Raw genomic sequence first — 19,533 nt, forward strand, 5'->3', positions numbered from 1 at the left:
ATAAGCACTCTTCTTCAATGACATCACTTTATTAAAAAATCAATATCTCATGAATAGATTTCCATACTAAATAATTATATTACCTTCAGTTATTCTTCCTAAAAGTACTTTTTTTAATAACAAAAGAATAACCATCCTTTGTCATTTAACAAGAATATCTAATGGCAAAACATATCATGATCGGTGAAATAGCTGATTTAAGTTAACAAAGGAAAATATTAAAGTGGTATAAAATTCCACCACTCTGGACTAACCTCTTTGCTCTGCATACTTTCAAGTATTTTTAAAAATTTCATATCAGAGGCATATAAATATTTTTTCCTCAAAAAAAATTGGGGCGTTAATATAAAATCTTTTATGGGATTGTCAGCGAATTTTCATGTTGCTGGCCTCCACAATGGGACGGACTACTGCATCGCAATATGTCTAGGTTCACATGGCTGTCGACTCCGTGCCACAAAGACAATGTGGGTATCTCATGGGTTCCATGCTCTTCGGTAGTGAACTGAGGCTCCACTGTGGGTTCAAGGAGGTTGAAGTCACCATTCATTCAGCTTGCTCAAGAATCTGCAGGTGGAGTTCTCTGCTTCTTGACATCAGTGGGGGTGCTAAACTAGGGCTCACAGACAGGGTTGGGCTGCCTTCCAGAATGGGGACCAGATCGCAAGAGCAAATGCCGTGGAAACAAGAATGAGACACTCCCACTGCTTAGTAATCCATGCATGTCTATGTTTACAGCAGCACAATTTATAATAGATAAACATTGGACACAGCCTATATGTCCATCAGGAGATGAATGGATAAAGACAATGTGGCATTTATACACAAAGGAGCTTTACCCTACCATAAGGAAGGATAAATCTGAGGCATCTGTAGGTAAATGGATACATCTCAAGACCATAATGTTAAGTGAAATAAATCAGACACACAAGCTTAAATATTGTATGGTTTCTCTTATATGAGAAACCAAAAATATAGGTAAAGAGTAAAATAAAGGATAGATAATAGGAAGCAGGGAGATATTTTTCAAATGGAAAGTGGAACAAGAGGTGGAGGTAGGAGGGAAGGAACGGAAAAAGGATTAAATAAAAGAGAGCCAAAGGAAAAAAATGGAAATAGAGCTTTTTCAAATGGGAAGGGAGTAAGTTGGGAGGAGCAAGGAGGGATGAGAGGGAAGGGGAAGGAAAAAAGAATTAAGATGTGTTATGTACAAGCTCCCCATGATAAATGTGATTAATATGTGCTACAAACATGTACTAATAAAAATACATTAAGGAGATTAAGAATTGAAAAAAGAAACTCCGGTTGCTTCAAGCCTGCCCTCAGTAGCAGTTCAAGGTCACTTCAGCTGTGTCTTGTGTGTCAGGTCATTCCAGGACCCAACATCAGAATGAAGGACATAAAATTGGCTCTGATAGGTCACGTGATGAATACTTCTGGTGCCACTTTCTAAATCTGTCACCCCAGGCCAGAGTATGACAGAGTTCTGCCATCTGGATACAGACCCCAGCTCAGGTAGGACAGCTGCATAATCCACTGTACTCACCAAAACTCACCTCTGGAAGACTCGTTTTCTCTTTTGAAAAATGCATATACTAATTGCACCTAGCTCATAAACTACTGCAAAAATTGGATTAGATCATCAACCAAATGTGCTTAGGACTGTAACTGATGCATTGCAAGCATTCAAAAAAGCTGTTCTAATTCTTAAACAGAGACAGGTAATTCGCTGGGGGTTTATTAAGGATGAGCTACCACTACTACTCCTCCATCCTGTCTTTCACCCCACTGGTCTTCTAACAAGCCCTGTGAAGAAAAGTGAGGAGAGGCAAGCTGGTCTGTACAATTTCTGTCTCTTGAACCACATGCAAAAAAATTTAGTGATGTGTATACTTCATTGACAAACACACATTAGAGCGAAATGCATTATCTCCACAATCCATATCATCTAACTTTAACACTTTCAACTGTGTCATAAAATCCTCAGACTGTTGGCTGGGATATTTTGTGAGTAAAGCTGAGCAATGCTGGATAATTTTTCACTTCATAGAACATGAAATTGGTGTATGTTTTACAGGCATTTTTCATCTGAACTTTTTAGGAGTATGACCCAAGAAAAAAATGGCATTTCTAGGTTTAAAGAAGTTGTTGAACCAAAACCAAACAGACAAAAATGCAAAACTGTAATTCTAAGCACACAGTTTTCTAGACAGCAAATGGTTGGTCAGGTTTAGTGGACTACAATGTTGTTGAATGAGGATGTGATACTACAGCCTCCAAAGTGATGAAAATTAATAGTTTTACTAATTCAGTTTTTTTCAATAAAAGTGCATATTTTCACTAAACACTTATCTTTTAGATGATAATTTTTCTGAAAAGTTTGTCTGCATATTAAATCTAGATGTATAGTAAAGGAAAAATTAAAATGATTCATTCATTAAAATTAAAGAAATAAAGTCATATTTGCTAGAATAGAAATTCCTTCTCTGTATTTTATTTTGCAAAAAGCATAACTGTCTACTCTCCCTTTCTGTATTTATTTATCCTTAAGGAACATGAGGTATAAAATGGTTCTAGAAAATCCTTGTTCATTTTATTATTGAATTTTAGTTTCAAATAAAGTTTTTACTCTGCAGTTATCTTATTTCATCTAGTAATTAACATGCTGTTTTTATTGATTTTATTGTACTAATGCTTAGTCTGTGAGATTTATGGGACCGTCTGCTATAACGTCTGCTGGATAATGAGGTGGTACTACATGCATAGACTGTTTCTTCATAAATTATCATTTTAACATTGGAAAAGTAATCTATACTGAGCAGTCATATTGCCTAATGTGGTGATGTAGAAGTGATACAGACTACAAAACACTTGCTTTATACTCTGAGCTCTTAGCTTTCCTATTGTTATTTGTGAGGCAGCAAGAAGTATAAGTAAACTAGATGAAGAAACATTAGAACTTACAAGAGGAATTTTAATTGAGTAAATGAAAGAGAAAATAAATTCCTGGACGTAAAGTTATTACTATAAATATAGAATATCCTTCTATCTTAATTATAAATCTGATGTAATTTCACACAAAATTTAAAGCAGCACCTTCTAGAAATTTCATAAATTTATATTAAAGTACACTTTACAAAGAAGTGAGCAAGTGGGTTGGATATAGAGCTCAGTAGTAGAGCACTAGCCTAGCATGCACATGCCCCTGGGTTCAGTCCTGGCACTATACACACACACACATGCACACACACAAGCATACACACATGGAGACAGGCAAACCTAGTAAATCTGTGAATTTTGAAAAAGAATAATACAGGAGAATTTGATCCAGGAAGACACACAGACATATATGAGCATGAATTATTTTCTTAGCAGATCAGATGAAAATATAATTATATATATTATATATTGTGATGTATGTTAATATAATATATGATCGTTAAACCAATGCTAGTACTTTGACAAATCTAATATCTAATTCCTTTTACCTTTTTCAAGATGAAAAAAAGTCCAAATCCCCACTCTCCATGAGTAGGCCTAATATTTTATTAAATCTACAGTAATGTTAACACATGTAAATCCAATCATGGAAGGGGCTGTGATTTGGTATAAAAGAGGTGACAGCTTTCAGTTGTGTAGATATATTGTGTAGATATATTGTGTAGATGTATTTGTAGATATTTTCTCAAGTACAAGTGGTTAGCAATATTTAAAATCAGCACTAATTTTTCCCTTCAGGAGTCAGTGACTAAAAACTGTTGTGCTTTTAGAGTTTGATAAATTGAGTCGGTAAATTGGGCTACTAACTTTGTAATACATGGCAAGTTCTTCATGGTGCTCTGTAATCAGAAGAAAGCTTTGTATTTGCTATTGTCTGGTTTTCTCAGAATTGTATGAGTTGTGTGCATACATAGTAATGGTATATGTAGATGCAATAAAATTATTACTTATATGAATTTATTTTGATATGTTAAGATGTTTTACACGTTTCTTGACTAAAATTCTAAAATAAAAACCCTAGGAAAGTTAAATCACATTGGATAAATCTCAAAATTATTATCCTGAGTGGAAAAAGCTACACCCAAGAAGTACACATTGTTTGATTCCGTTCCTATAAAAGGCAAGGAAGCCCACAGTCGTGGTTATCTTGGGCTAGTGTTGCAGAAGTAATAGAATGTTAAAAAGTCTAAGCAATCATCTGGGGATGATGACATGTTTTTAATTTCTTTGTGCTCATGGTTTTATGTGTGTAAATAAATAACAAAAGTCCCTGAAATCCACACTTTAAGTGGATAAGAAATAAACATATGAGAAGACACTTACCTTTATTAGTAAACAGAAAAATACAAATTGCAAAAGGATAACATTTCCTGCCAACAAGATTAGTAAAAAGAAAATCTTAAAACCTATCTTCTAGAGAAAACACTGGGCCTGAAGGAGTGTGTGCAGATGTTTATAGATGTGTTCCTTGTAACAGTAAGGAGGGAAGTCAAGTAGATCCAGATTTCCAGTACAGGAATTGGTAAATAATACACGGCTTACTGAACTGTTAAATACAGGTACACAACAGTAAAAACTAAGTGAATACCTGAGTACATATCAACTTGAGTGAGTCTCAAAAGTATAAGGTTAAGCAAAAAGCCAGTTGCTTAGAGTAAAACTACATTTTTACAAACTTCAGTACCAAGTGCAATAACGTATTGCTCAGGAACACATAATCACATTTGGCAAAACTTTAAAAACAAGCACTAGAATGCTAAACCCAAAGTCTGGGGTGCTGCAGAATGTGGAAGATGTGACAGAGAATGAGATAAGATGAGTCAAAACTCCTTGACACTGTTTTCTTGTTGACCCTTGGGAGAGCATAGCTGGATACCCTTGTATCACCAGATCATGAGTACTTAAACCATGCATCTATGAAGTACATTCACAGGGATTTTATTTTCTTTTAGCTTTTGGAAAAACACATTCAGGAGATACGAACACGGAATAGATAAAATAAAATTGAGTAATTTCAAGCAGCATCAAAGAATTCACCATGTCAAATAATAAGAAATTGTAAAAATATATGATAAATAGTAAACATAAGTAGAATGGTTAAAACACATTTTAATGTAATTATGTATTAGAGTTTCCCACACAGAACCTATTCGAATATATCTGTATCTATATATCTATGATTATAATGTCATGTGCATTTGTGTAAAAAATACAATAAAATATACACTTACAAATTTCATGTGAGAAAAGGATAAGCGATGTGTCCTTTATTACTAACATATTAAAAATATTCAGAATTATTGAACATTATATTATGATTACAGATGGAGAAGCATCAGGCAAAAATAAGGCAAATGGACAAAATTAACAATTTTAGAAAGAAATAAAGCTTAATTGAAACTTTAAAAGAAAAATATTCTGGAAAAATAATTCAGAAGATGCAATAATTATAAGCAATATGACCTAAAATAGAGAAAGCAACAAACTGATAAAATTTTAAGGGAAATATGTTTTATTTAGAAGTATCAGTACATTTGTTGGGTGAGTTGCAACTCAAGTATACAAAAAAGTACAAAAAATAATAACAGTTTATAAACTAATAAGCAGCTTCATGAGTATGTGTGTGTGTACACATTGTAACTACATTCAGAACAAATTCATGCTTCCAAGTTCATGTGGACTGCTCATGCAGAAGATCATATGGTCAGCTATTGTCTCTGTGTTCAGGCTGCTACAACGAAATATCATAAACTAGGTCGCTTAACAAAAATTTATTTCTCACTTTCAAAGGCTGAAATATTGGGCAGCAAGGAGCCAGTAGATTTGCTGTCTATTGAGAACCCACTTCTGATTCATAGCTGACTTCTCTCTGTGTCCTTATGTGATGGAAGGGGCACACTCCCCCCTTCCAGGCTTTTATAGGGCACTGATCCCGTTCGGCAGGGCTCTGCCCCACCAGCTGCCCAAATCACCACCTATGCAAACATTGTCATCTTGGAGACTAGGGGCTTGCTACACAAATTTTGTGGGAACACAACATTCAGACCACTGCAGATACTACGCATATTTTAATTCATTTAAGAGAATAAGTCACTGAAGAGTCCAAGTTCACTAAAATACAATTTATTTAGAACTAATTAACAAGGGGCTGGGGATTTAGCTCAGCAGCACAGAGCCTGCCTGGCAAGCACAAGGTCTTGAGTTCAATTCCCAGTACCAGAAAAAAAAAAAGAGAAAAGAACTAATTAACAAACAGAAGCTTAAAAATTATTTTAAAAAACCTAAAACTCATACTACCCAAACAACCTTTGGATTAAAAATCAATCACAAAGAGAATACTGAACACTGAATGACAAAGAAAGTTCTCACATTATTGAAATTTGACTGAGAGGCCTTAAAGCAATACTCACCTGGAAAGTGTTGAGTTTATCTATGAATACAGAAAAGATTACAAATCAGTCAGCTGAGTTTTCAACTCTAAATACAGAGGTGTTTGCGGGGAGCATCAGAATAAAGTTAAACAGAAGGAAGGGGAGTAAAAACAAAACTGATACAATAGAGAACTACAAGAACGGAATAGGGCCGGGGGAGCAGCTCAGCAGTAGAGTGCTTGCCTGGTATGCCTGAGGCCCTGGGCTTGATCCCCACTACTAACAGAAAAAAGTAAGAATGTAGTAGCCTTAGTCACAGCAATGACTACCTACCTGAAACTATGGTAGTCATAGAAGTAACCACATATGACAAAGTCTAGAAGTTGAGGTTTCATTCCAAAGTTTTTACTTTATTCCAAAATCAAAAAAATTGAGATTTTTAAAACATTAATAATAAGTAGACTCCCATAAGACTGGACAACAAAGGAAGGTGGGAGAAAGAGAAAGAAATGAGAATGAAACAAAAACACCAGAGGTAAAAAGAGGAAATGAGAACCACTAGAGTGCCTAGTCAACACTGCAAGAAAATTTCAACATCACAATTTCTCTCAGAGTATTTACCTTAAGAACTATAGGGCAGTGCCCATAGATGAAGAAAATGTGTGGAGCTTCAAATCTATTTGTCAGTTATCCTCACAAAACTCGTACAGGACATTTTTAATTGGTATTTTCATATTTCTCTTACGTTGTTTAAGCACTGCAATATACCTTAGAGTTTAGTCACTTTTCTTTCAGGTGAGGTTAATAGTTTTGTCGAAAGATCGAACCTTCATAGGGAACATAGTGTACCCATTTATAACCATGTCTTTCAGCAGCTATTGAATGGCAAATTATACAACTGCCTGTCTCGGCTCACAGGCCTTTGGATTCCTACCCAGGACTTCACATTTTTTTTGCCTTTGTGGATATCAGCAAACATTAGCATATGTAACAAAGGTTGCATTAGAATGCTAAAATGAAGACCCAGAGTTATCAAGAGAGCTATACAAGGAAAGGCAGGAGAATTCTGAGTGCATGGTGTGTGGGTTAAGTGTAGGGTGGGAGCATGTTTATTTGAACACATTTGTACATCCATGCATACATAATTTGTTTGCAACTTGACCTTTCTTTTCCTTGAGAAAGGACACAGGAGGCATTCCTAGACGGGTTCTTCATATTTCCTTGCTTGAGAAGTAGCTCAAATCTAATTTTTTTGCAGGTGCTAAATAAAATCAGAACGAAGCTAAACAGATGGTCACACCTCCCTCTTCTCATCTCAGTTAGTCAGCTTGATTAAAATGGTCATTCTTCCAAAACTTGCATGTCTTATGCAAATGCGTCAAATATTTCTACAAACCATATGTCCAATATCCTAACTTAAGCATGAATAGATTTATGTGAAAAGTTAATATTGATGCCCAATCCAATAATGCACTTGAGGAGATTTCAAAGGAATTCTGTTGGGGTATTCTGGTTTGGCAAATACGTAGAAAATGTAGAAAATACTATGGAAATGATTAAAATATTCAATCAGTGTTGTATAAAAGAACTAATCTGGACCTGGGAGTAGTTAATGGTGGATGTAACTTACTCATAAATTAAATGATTTGTCAAGTATAACAAAATAACATTTGGTCAAAAGTAAAAATTAAAAGTGTCTTCATAACTTAAAAGTATAACTATGTCTCTTTCTCTTTGTTTGAGCCAGATTTAAGCCAACTCAACTTCTGCCTGGATCTAAGTTGAACAAGCAAGTTTAGAGTCTGAATGAATGGGCTGACAGGGTACAGTTTCTGCTGCTGTGGCTGATGTGCTTGAAGTGAATTGAGTCAATCAGTTTTCCAGGAATAATGTAGACACAGCTGTAAAGACAGAAAGGAGAAAATACTTCTCTACTCCTCCTTCCCTGCAAAACTACATAGGCATGTACCTATTTCAGACACACTTATCTATGTTATTATTATGCATACATAGGGGAGAATACAACACAATTTAATCAGAGTAACCTGCTTTGGTATTCTACATAATCTTCAATAGAAAGAGCTCTGAGAGGACACCAAAAGTTCCTATCTAATAGGTTCTAATTTAATCCCTGCAACATCAATTTATTTAGCACCTATGAAGACACTTTAAATTGCCATTGCTAGACAAAATCTACTTGGAGATACTTTAAAATACTTGGGCTAAAAATACAGACTAAGTGAATAACTAAGTAAATGAATTTTTGCATACTCTTTCCTTCATCACTTTACAGAGGATTTGTTCCTCCATATAAATAGTAGGTTAAAGGCAGATGAATCTGTGTGTTTTTCTTCTTTCTTATGTCGCCCACAGAATAACTTTCGACATGAAATCTATGTAGACATGTGCGTTTGTATGCATGTATTTCTCTGCCTAGCTCTATCATCTATCTATATCTACTGCCTATTACAGTGCCCTCTATTTCTCTAATCCACCCTCCTACCCACCCATCTATCTCTACCACCTGTTATCATTCACTATTTATCTGTCTGTCTGTCTTCTCTACCATGTATCCACCTTTCTTCCCCAGGCACACCTACTTGCTTACCTTCCAACTTACCTGCTTTGAAGATCATCTCTCAAATTAGGAGTATTTTCCTATCAATAAGGTAAAAGCGAGAATGGTGTAAAATAAGAATATCTATTCTCTGATTAGATTCAATGTAAATGAAACTGTTATTTCTTACCGAACTCTCCTAGGACTTTTCTTCCTAGAGGGAACCATAGAAATGCTCTCTCATCCCCACCTGGATCTCCCACCCTACTTGACTTTATCTTCAGGGATAACCAGCCTTTAGGATTCTTGCATGTTTCTTCCATGTAGTGTTACCTCCCCTCGTGTGTCCCCCACACCCTGTTGGACTTCCCTTCCCAACCAGTTTTTTGGCTCAGACCCTTCCAGCAGGCCAGGGGAGGCAGCCAGGTCTGCAGTTTCAGGGTTTGGAGGAAATCCTCACCTAATGCTGGTTCTAGACAACTACAGTGGTACCTTGGTTCACAAACTTCATGTGTTCTTCAATTTGGGAAAAGATGACCATTTTGTGTCTGTATGGGAAAGATGACCACACTTGTATGTGTGTGGGAACATGACTGCAGTCATGCTTGTCACCTGATGCAGAGTCTGCAAACAAAAACAAAATTGCCAAGTGCTTCTGTTTGCAAACTGAGTTGTGTCAAATGAAAGCATTTGTGAACCAAAGCACCACTGTACTTCAGCAATTTGAGTCTCCAGCTCTGAGTCTCTTATGAGGGTATCAATATCTCACTATAGAGGGAGTTTGTGAGGACTAAACCCAATGACCTATGTGCAGGCGCTCAATAATTACCTCTTGTCTGGGAAAATTTTGATAATCATTTGTTAAGCATATCTAGTATACATGGAAGGATTCAAAATGGTACACATTTCTAGATGGAAACATCGTCATTGATGTCATTTATTCAGATTCCTGAATACCTGCAGCACGTGTCTGCATACATTTAGAAAATTAACAGAGATGTATGTTGTAGAGGTATTCTTGATTATTTAATTGGGATTGTCAAATATTCTAATATTTGATCTCACATCCAATTACCTTTGAGTTCTAAGGCAAAGCATAAACTTAGTTATTGACAAGAACAGAGGTCACTAATGCCTTCCTGTCCTGGAACACTGGCACATATCCTTTATTAGAGGAAATAATGAATATGCTCCCACTCTAAGCCTCAAGGCTAATTACTGATCCTCCTCATTAAAAACCTGTGATTTAAAAACAAATCTACATTTAATCAAATATCTCATTAAAGTAATTTTAAAGTATTTGGCAAAATACGCCATTAACAGATGTTGTACACCGTCCACCTTTATTAATTAATCAGCCAGTCCACTTTTAGTGCCTATGTGGTTGGTTTCCAACTAGTCCACAAATAGTAAGATGTTAAACCCTCCCAGAGTCAATAATAGGGACAGGCTACTGAAAATCTATGCTTTTTAACTCATTCACTTTATTTCCTTTCTTCACATTGCAAGTAAAGCTCTGCAGTGCAATTTTGAAGAAAAAACAGATTATCATCTGAATGAGAGAAAATTCTTTTGTTGTTAGCATATCTAGTGATTTATTCATGCCATAGGTAGTATAGGTCCTTTGTCAGGCTAAAGCCTGTGGAGTTACTTCTGATTTAAGCATTATAATTTATTTTTCCTACCAGGGCTAAACCTGATAGATCACATTACATGCACACCATTACCTTGTAACTGGTACATGCAAAGTCATTAGCCTATTGTTTCCCAGGGCCTTCTAAAGGTAAAACACCTTTCCAACCACTGTGGTCATAGATGAAGTCAAGTCATCAAGCTAGTGTCCCTTCACAATGAGCGGAGATGGACAATTTCAGTCATTGAAACTGTACTGCTATGCAGGTGTTAGTTGGGATAGCTGCATAGCAGTAAGTTTCAATGAATAAAACCTGTTAGTCATCAAAGTATTTCCCTTCGCTCTCAGTAGAGATGGACAATTATAGTCATTGAAACTGTACTGCTAGGCAGCTAACTCAGGCCTGTCAGTCGGACTGCAGCTATAAACTAAGTGTAAATTCAAAATATCTTCAGTCATACTCATGCCCTAGCAAATACTGGTGGAATGAGTTTTCTTGAAATGCAAAATGTCCACACAAGGGATCCAGGAGCTGAATGTGCTTTATATAAACCAAAAGTGGTGCTGGTAAAGGTGATATGCTCTGATGATTTATTCTCCAGAAAGAGTAGAAGTTCTCTTTAGGACCTCAAAAGATGCGTGCAATCAGTAATCTCCTCTTCCATTTATTCTAATTTTGACTGAAGTCCCAAGTGTAATATTCTTTCTTCATTGCAAACCACAGCTTAGACACAAACGAGGTAGGAATATTCAGATTGCTTTTATCTTCTTTCCAATGGGAAGGTTGCTCCTTCTCATCATGCCCCCACTAGTTTTCCAGATGATTTCCATAATTCTATTAATAGGACCTAATCTCTCAGACAGAGTGCTCCAAAATCTCACCATTACATGGGTTGGAGGAAGTGCCCTACCTCCTAGCTCAGTTCCAACCTGCTAACCCAACTGCCGCATTCAGCTGCCTTTCTTGCAGTTTCATTCTCTGTGGCTTAGTGGGACCCATGGGCCCATACTCATGATCGGGTTTAGACCTGCCCATGAAAGCCCAGAAGGGCCTTGATGGGTATGTGAGGCTCACACATGAATAATGTAGAAGCCACTCGGTAAGAAAGACATTTTTGAACTGTTCAAATTGGCAAGTGTCTGTCTTGTGAAACTTCCTCTATTTCCTGTAATAGAATTCAACTTCTCCTCCAGCGCCTTACACAGAATGACTTACGTAAATAGTATGCATGTGGAGAGTCAGTCCCTGGCGTTTCATAACTTGGCATTGGCAACCATGTGGCAACAGGATTCAAATATTTTGCAAGGTAGTAACTTGTGATGATAAGTGGTATTAATAACTCCCATCAGAGCTCCCTATCTTATGACTGAATCAAGCAAACTCACACCCTCAAAACACTGACAACAATAGCAGATTATTGTGAAATAAATAAATACAGTTTTTAGCAGGCTTTTTACTGAACTGAAATGAAAATTTGTCATCTTTAGCTGTGGTTGGAAGTTAATTTCTAGCCCATAGATCTTACTCAAGGGAATCGTTTTGTATTTACATTTACTATCCTGGGATTACTGCAGGAGACTAGTCTTTTTAGTTTTTTAAATGATGTTAAAAATAATAAATTGATTTGGGGCATGAGAAGTCACTTGCATCATTATTGTGGGTTTTTTTCAGACTCACTGCATAAATGTCTGAAATCCCAAATTCCAAATGGAATATCTTCAGTTTTTTGGGGTCTAATTGCTGGCCTGCTACTCACATGACCTGTCCCCATTTAGGGGCCATGTCTCTCTTTCTGTGGCTGAGTTTGCTATCAGGCTTAGGGTTCCTTATCTTATTCTTCTTATCATTTATCTCCATCACAGTTCTTGCCTAAGTGGCTCTTTCTCCACTCTGTGATGTGTCTGCTCAGGTCTTGCTAGAAATCTTCTCAGGGGATCCCCAGAACCCTCGCGCCTGTCCTGGGCTGGTGCAGGCTGCAGGTTTCCGTCCTGTTACAGATTTCTAGCAGGATAACCTTATTGTTTTCCAGTACTACCCCTGTGACACCCTGCAGAGAGCAGAGATGAAATAAGCAGTGTGGAGTTGATTTCTGTGAGTTTGGAAGCCTAGCCCAGCTACTTCACACTGTGCCCGAGACAGCGGCCTAGGAAGAAGGAGCTATCTGAGGTGTATGCAGCATTTTGTAGGCAGCAACCTGCCTCCCACCTGTGTGGCCCCTGAGCTGCGGTATGTCTTTTCACACACCCACAGACCCTGGAAGGACCTGTTCCCTGCTGACACAGAATGGTGGCTCGACACCTAGCGCCGCTTGTGGCCATGCCCTGTAAGGTGGTCCTTGTCCTTACTGTCTAGCCTCCATTCCCCTTCCAGTCCCTGGCCTGTCATCCTCCTGGTACTTCAGTGCTATGAGCTTCCATTCCCTTTGTCTGCTCTCATTTTGGGAGCAAGACGACCAGACTCCCTGAATCCTAACCCCCACTCCATGACAGGGCCTCACTGAGTTCTTCAGCTGATCTCTTCCTAATTTTACCTATCGGTGAGACTCTTCTGATACCTACATCTTTAGCTCATTGTTCTTTTCAATCTGCTCACTAAGGAAATGGGAATGTAGTAGAAAGAGCACAAGATGTGGAGTGTGAGAGCTAAGACTCAAACCCTGGATCTGATGCTGATTTGTGTAGTTCTTGCATGCTCTGCCTAGTTACCTGCAAAATGAACCCAAGGGCATCTGTTTAATGAGGTTGTTGGTAAAGTCTGAGTGAGATCCTTAGAGCAGACATTACCTGATGGAACTGAGATTAAGGCCAGGAGTCATCAGCAGATTTTCTATCCTCCTCTCTCCTCCCCATCCCTTTGCTGACCTATGCTCCAGCTTCCCATGTCTGGGAAGTTTTAGCTTCCAAGGACTCCAGGCCCTTCAGAGTCTGCTCCCGCCTATGATGTTAAGATTCATTTTAAGCAATACTGAACCATACTGAGTCAAGCACAGTTTCACCCACCTTGTGTGTTTTCTCATTTAATCCTCTGAACTGAAGCCCTTCAGATAAAAACATAGGGTTTAAAGAAGTAGGGTCACCATACCTGGCGAGCAAAGTTTTCCAGGGACCCAATGGCACCATCATTTTCATTTTCTCAAATGTTACCTGAGGCTTATAGGGGAGAAGAAGGTGAGGCACTGCCTGTTGAACTGGGGATAGTGAGAAATTAAAGCTCATAGAGAAAGCGTCAGGAAGGAGGAGAGAGAGCGCAGAAAATATGTGAAGGTAAGCATTAGCTTTCTGATCTTCAGTGTGTTCCCTACACCTTCACTTTGTAAAATCTTTTCAGCAAAGTGCAGGTGGCTCTGAATTCTTGACTTTCCTGTCTACCTTTCTTCCCAAGCATGGTCTGCCTTGCCTGGAGATGCAGCCATTTGGATTTAGAGTGTTATAACAAGCAATCTAATAAGAAATTTTGTTGCAGCAGATAACTGTTGAGTACAAGTGGGGATCAATCTATTTATCCTGGGAGTTGAGGTTCTCCACAGAGGGCTGGGACACTATGGGCTCTGCACACAGCTCTGCTGAGGGGTCCCAGGGAGATCCTCACATCACTTTCTCCTCCAGGTCCTTGGCCTCTGTGCACTGCAGCTTCAAATCTACAAATGCTGACTGCTTCTCAGGATGACAGGCCTATGGTAACTTAGTGAGCACGCAGCGAGCTCTGTGGCAGCTCACCAGAGGAACTTTCTTATGGGAATTAAACAGCTCAAGACACCTTTGCAGACTTTCTTTGTGGACCCTAACTGACTCCAGGGCATCCTACAGTCCTCAGAAAGACAGGAGCTTAGCCAGGAGCATGTTCATGGGGCAGGTGGCCCAGGAGCCCTTCCAGCTCTCCCCTGGTCTCCACGGAGCGGATGAGCGCCTGCATGAAGGTCTCATCTAGCCCCATTTCTTCCCTCTTCTCGCCTTTCTTGTGAGGCAGGGCCCTTCCGCCAAACTCAGGCCAGCCCCTCATCTGTGTGCCAGACCACCTCTAGCTAGACTTCTTCGGAATACACAAGGTATCATTTTTTCTTTCCTCTGTTTTCAACTCATTTCTCTAAAGAGCGTGCCTTGCTTCTAGCCTTTAAACCCTGCATATACAGCGACTCTCTGAGTAGCATAAAATCTCTCCCCCTTTTACCTCTCTCTTTTGCAGCTGTATTCCTTTAAAGAGTACTCAGTACCCCATTTCCACTCTTTACTCATTTTCCTCTCATAACATTTTCCATTTTATTTCCATTTTCGTTGCTTCGTTCTTAAATAGAAGGTGCATTGGTGGCCCCTATGACACCTAGTCTCTGCAGAATTCAATCTGTTTGGTCACCTTTTCTCAACCTTTCCATTTCTTTAACTGCACTGTGCTCTATTGCTGTCACCATTCATCTTGCTTTGCCACATGATCTCTTCCACTGTCTTGCATTTCCTTGTCTAACCTTTAAATAGGAGATGAGCGGAAGGATTTATCCAAAAATCACTCATGTGATCTAATTCAACGAGTATCTTCCAACACCATCAATATATGTGGAGGTTGCAAATTTCTGTGTCTAAACCCAGACCTCTCCTCCAGGTTCAGGAAAGTTTAACCAGCTCTTGGCTGTTCTGCTTGAGCGTGTCCAGGCACTTCAGCCTCAGCACTCACAGAATAAAACCGAGCTCTGCCCTCCTCAGAAGTGCTCCTCCTTTAGAGCACTTATCACAGTTAGAAAACTGTATCTGACTAGTTTGAACAGCCAGGAATCTGGAAGACATCCAGTACTCAGCCCCTCTCTATCTCTGTGTCTCTGTGTGTCTGTCTCCATCTCTGTCTCTCTGTCTCTGTCTCTGTCTCTCTTCCCCCTTCTCTCTCTCTCACTGTCCCATGCAGTATATCACTAACACCCCACTGACTTCACCTCCTACCTACTCTTTTTCTCTATCAGCATTTCCTTTCCATCCTCTGTAGAGTCACCTCTCGGCTCTGTCTTTTGCACTCGTTTTTGTTCCATTCCACTATTCTGCACTTACACTTGAAGGAGTCTTTAAACATTCACATCTCTCTTATATTTAATAGTCTTCCATGGCTTTTCAGTAGGCTTTCCAATAAGGTCCATATCCTTAACTTGCTGACAGGCCCTCTGCCATCTCTCCTGCTCTTAGCTTCTCCATTTCCTCTCCCATGGTCCTTCTCTCTGTCCCTCCTGATCCTCAGGAGACTTCCTCCCACTCAGAGTTCTCGACCCCATTTCCTCAGGCCCCTGCCGCTTATAGAGTGCTGACTTCTCCTTCAGACCTGAGGGAGAATGCTGTTCTCTTTCATCTCTGACCAGTTCAGTTCCCTAGGACTATGATGCTACAAGTCATGTATTTTTCCTTGGAGGTACTAGTCATAGGTTCCTGGAACAATAGTATGAATGCCTTTCCCATTTGGCAGTAGAGTCTAACCCCCTTGGGCTCATCCAATGGTATCCTCGCTACTCTGTGTTCCCAGTGGTAAATATTCATCATTAACTCTTCACACAGAGCTTGGCCAATTGTAGTTATTTTATTAGCATTTGTTGACTAGATTAACAATGTAATGGACAAACAAATGAGAGAAAAAGGGCAAAAAACTATTAAAGAGTGAAGTAAAGTAAGCCAAAGTTTCATGTGATGGAGAGGTCTCATGCATCATACTAATATTATTTGAAATGTCTTCATTTTTATTGAAAGATTATTTAAAATTGTTGTGGATCAGGTGCCTTAAAAATATATGTCCTTCAGGTGGAGTGCAGTACACTTACCTGTAATGCCAGCAACATGGAAGACTGAGGTGATAGCACTTGAGCCCAGGGATTGAGATCACCTGGGAATGTAATGAAACCATATATAATATATATTGTAACCATATATAGCATATACTACAATGTATAATCTATCATCTATTCTCCTACTAAAATCCTCAGGCCTTAAAATCTTTCTTAATGTTTGGTGTTGTCTATGAAGTGTGTTAACATGGATTCTGATGCTTACTTTCTGGAAGTTTGCTATAGTAATCTCAAGTTTTGTAACAGGAGGGATTTCTACTGACCTTTGACTCTATATCCCCTGCCTGAGATGGGGCTCTGAATTACTGAGGGGCAGGGGCTGGGCAAGGAATGGAGAGGTGCATGTGGCCTGTATCTGGTTGGCAATGGAGAGCCACTTCCGTCAGTGGCATGTCCTTGGGAACCATTTATTTCAGACAAGAGGCAGCCTAGAACTGTATGGTGCATGGGGGGCGGTGCTCTGTGCATTTTTCAGAGCTAAGACATTCTTCTTCTTCTTTCTCTTCTTGCCATTGCTGAGCACCACAACCTGAGCAACCAACTCTTTTCTGAGGTGAATTTGAGTGCAAAGGTAGATTTCTAGAACAAAGAGAAATCATTCTGAGAGCTGGCAGTTTGATGGAGTTTTTTAAGATTATCTCTGGAAAAGTGTTATGGCTGAGGTCCAAATTCTGCTGGCTGGCTTCTCGTGAACCTCCAAAGTCTGTCCTGGACACATCTTGAGAACAGATTTGTAATTTTTTCAACCATTTATCAGCCCCCAAGGGGAAGAGCAATTCTAAATGCTTCTTGTTTTCGCACACCAGTTACTTAAGATCAGTAAGCATTTTGAATTAGTTTTGTGTTGTTTCAGAAGTAATATTTCCTATATTTTCCATGGATAATGATTGAATTTATGTAAATGTTAAACAGACTTGGACATTTAGCAATATAGATGTACACACATGGAGGAGTGCTCAAACACACACACATACACACACACACACACACACACACACACAAACACACTGGACAGCCAGCAAACAGAAATTTTCCTCTGTAGGCAAGGACATGCAGATTACAACTGATAAGTGAAAATCTGACTTGGTATATTGTCACACATGTGCATATCTCTATTTGTACAGGTAGAGAAGATGTAAATAATTGTTTTCCCTTGTATATCTTTTAGCTTGAATGCATTTCCAGCTTTTGACAAGAATATTTTCCAGGCACCTTTATAGGATATACCCAGCATAACTTGCCTGATTGATGTGGGTCTGCAGCTTGCATTTTGAATGCTTATTCACCAATAGAGTTTGATAGTGTTCTCTACCATATTTAATCATGTTCACTTTAAATCTATGAAATATAGGGTTTCTTTATTTTGCATGTACCTATGCTAGACATGATCCTTTTAAAAATATAATACATATGCTCATAATTTAAAATTTACTAAACAGGAAAAAAAGAACATAAGAAATCATCAGCACCCACTATCATCCTGTTATTTAATAACCATTTCCACACCTTTAACTACCTGCTAAACAAAGGACACATCTATTTCTGTGGTATCATGCCTTGCTCAGAGAATAATGGTGCTTATGTTGTTCATTTTTCTCACTATCTTCCTGGGAACTATTGCCTTGTTTCCCTTAATAAAAAGTTGCTACCCTGAAACTACCCAGAAAAGTCGTGAATTCATCTTGAAATTTTGGCATATAGTGCCAGAATCATGTGAGCATTTTTAGATAATTGGTGGCTTAATTGTCAGTTGGCTGGATGATCTCTTATTTTCCCTCCTCCTCAGAGGAGAGCAGAGGGAGGGCAGGGGGTGCCACAATCACCATGGATATTATTAATAGCCTAGCAAAGCTTTGAGAAATGCACAGATTAAATAAACATCTTGGATGCAGAATGCATTCTCTATGTTCTTAAAAATAAAAACTAAGTAAATCTTGAACTTAATGACTAAAATTTCTCCCCTCCTTCCTGGTGGAAGCTTATCATATTTATCCTTACCTGCTAGCAGGCATGCATGCACAGTCCAAGTGTGTTCTCTGCTGCAGAATAATAAAACAACATTGTGCATTCAGAAAAAAAAGCATGAAAGAGGAAATTCTTTTCCTTAAAAGGGAAGTAGCACACATGCACTTTCCCATCATCCGCTTCAGACATCGACTAATAGGCATGTTCAGGCTCTGCTTCATAATCCTCAAAAATCTCTTGGTAAGACTCTTCTATATATGGCTTGGGTGAAAGTAGAACACAGTTTATCTTTTTCCTGAAGAAAGTAGCTGCAGGCAAAAACCAGGGTGACAAGCCAGGCATTGTCACTTGGAGTCTAGAAGCACTTACTGCATGGAAGACAGCTGTCTGTCCTCAGTAAAGGTGACATCCTTCCTTCTTTATCATCCCTAAATTTCTTCCATTCGGCGGCAGCTTCAATCATCATGACATTTTTTCCCAATATGTCTATCTGTTTTTTGAGTTTGTATGGATTGATTTTTACATTGTACCAATTTTCATTTTTGAAAACTTTATTGGAAGAGCAGTACCATAGCTGAGGTTAATCTCATTCCAGAAGGAACTCAAGAGAAATCTGGTACCATAAGTGTGTTGCCCAGAATTTTCTAATATGTCCTCTAAACTCTAACTAAAAATCTAGTCACCATCCCTTATTCTTAGATAAATTGCTTTTTTGTTGATGTGGGCGGCAGAAAAGTGAAACAGCAACACATTCTGCAGACATTATGTGCCTTAAAAATCTGCCATCATTTATGTTGTATCTTGTAAGCCTCCCAGTGAAAGAGACTATGACTTCCTTATCTAGTCTGAAGACAACCTTATGCTCTGGGAAAACCAGCTGTGGACTGTTACCCTTAAAACCATTGGTGGCCTGGGTGGCTCCTGAGTAGTATGCATGCACTGCTCTGTCCGCTGCTTCTCTCCTGAAATTAGTCACTCCTAGAAAGATGTTTTTTTTTCAACTTCTGAGACTATAGCTGCCAGTTATCGCATCAGAATTAGAAGAAAGATACACAGCTAAATATCAGAGAGGAAATAAATGGAATTATTTTAACAATTCCACACATTTATTTTCACTCATTTTATATAAAAAGACTTACATATTCATTACCATTTATTTATTTTGTATGTATTTCTGTGATTGAGTAGGTTTCTCCT

The sequence above is a fragment of the Chinchilla lanigera genome, unplaced genomic scaffold (assembly GCF_000276665.1).
Source record: "Chinchilla lanigera isolate Chin_1 unplaced genomic scaffold, ChiLan1.0 scaffold00028, whole genome shotgun sequence".
NCBI classification, from domain to species: Eukaryota; Metazoa; Chordata; class Mammalia; order Rodentia; family Chinchillidae; genus Chinchilla; species Chinchilla lanigera.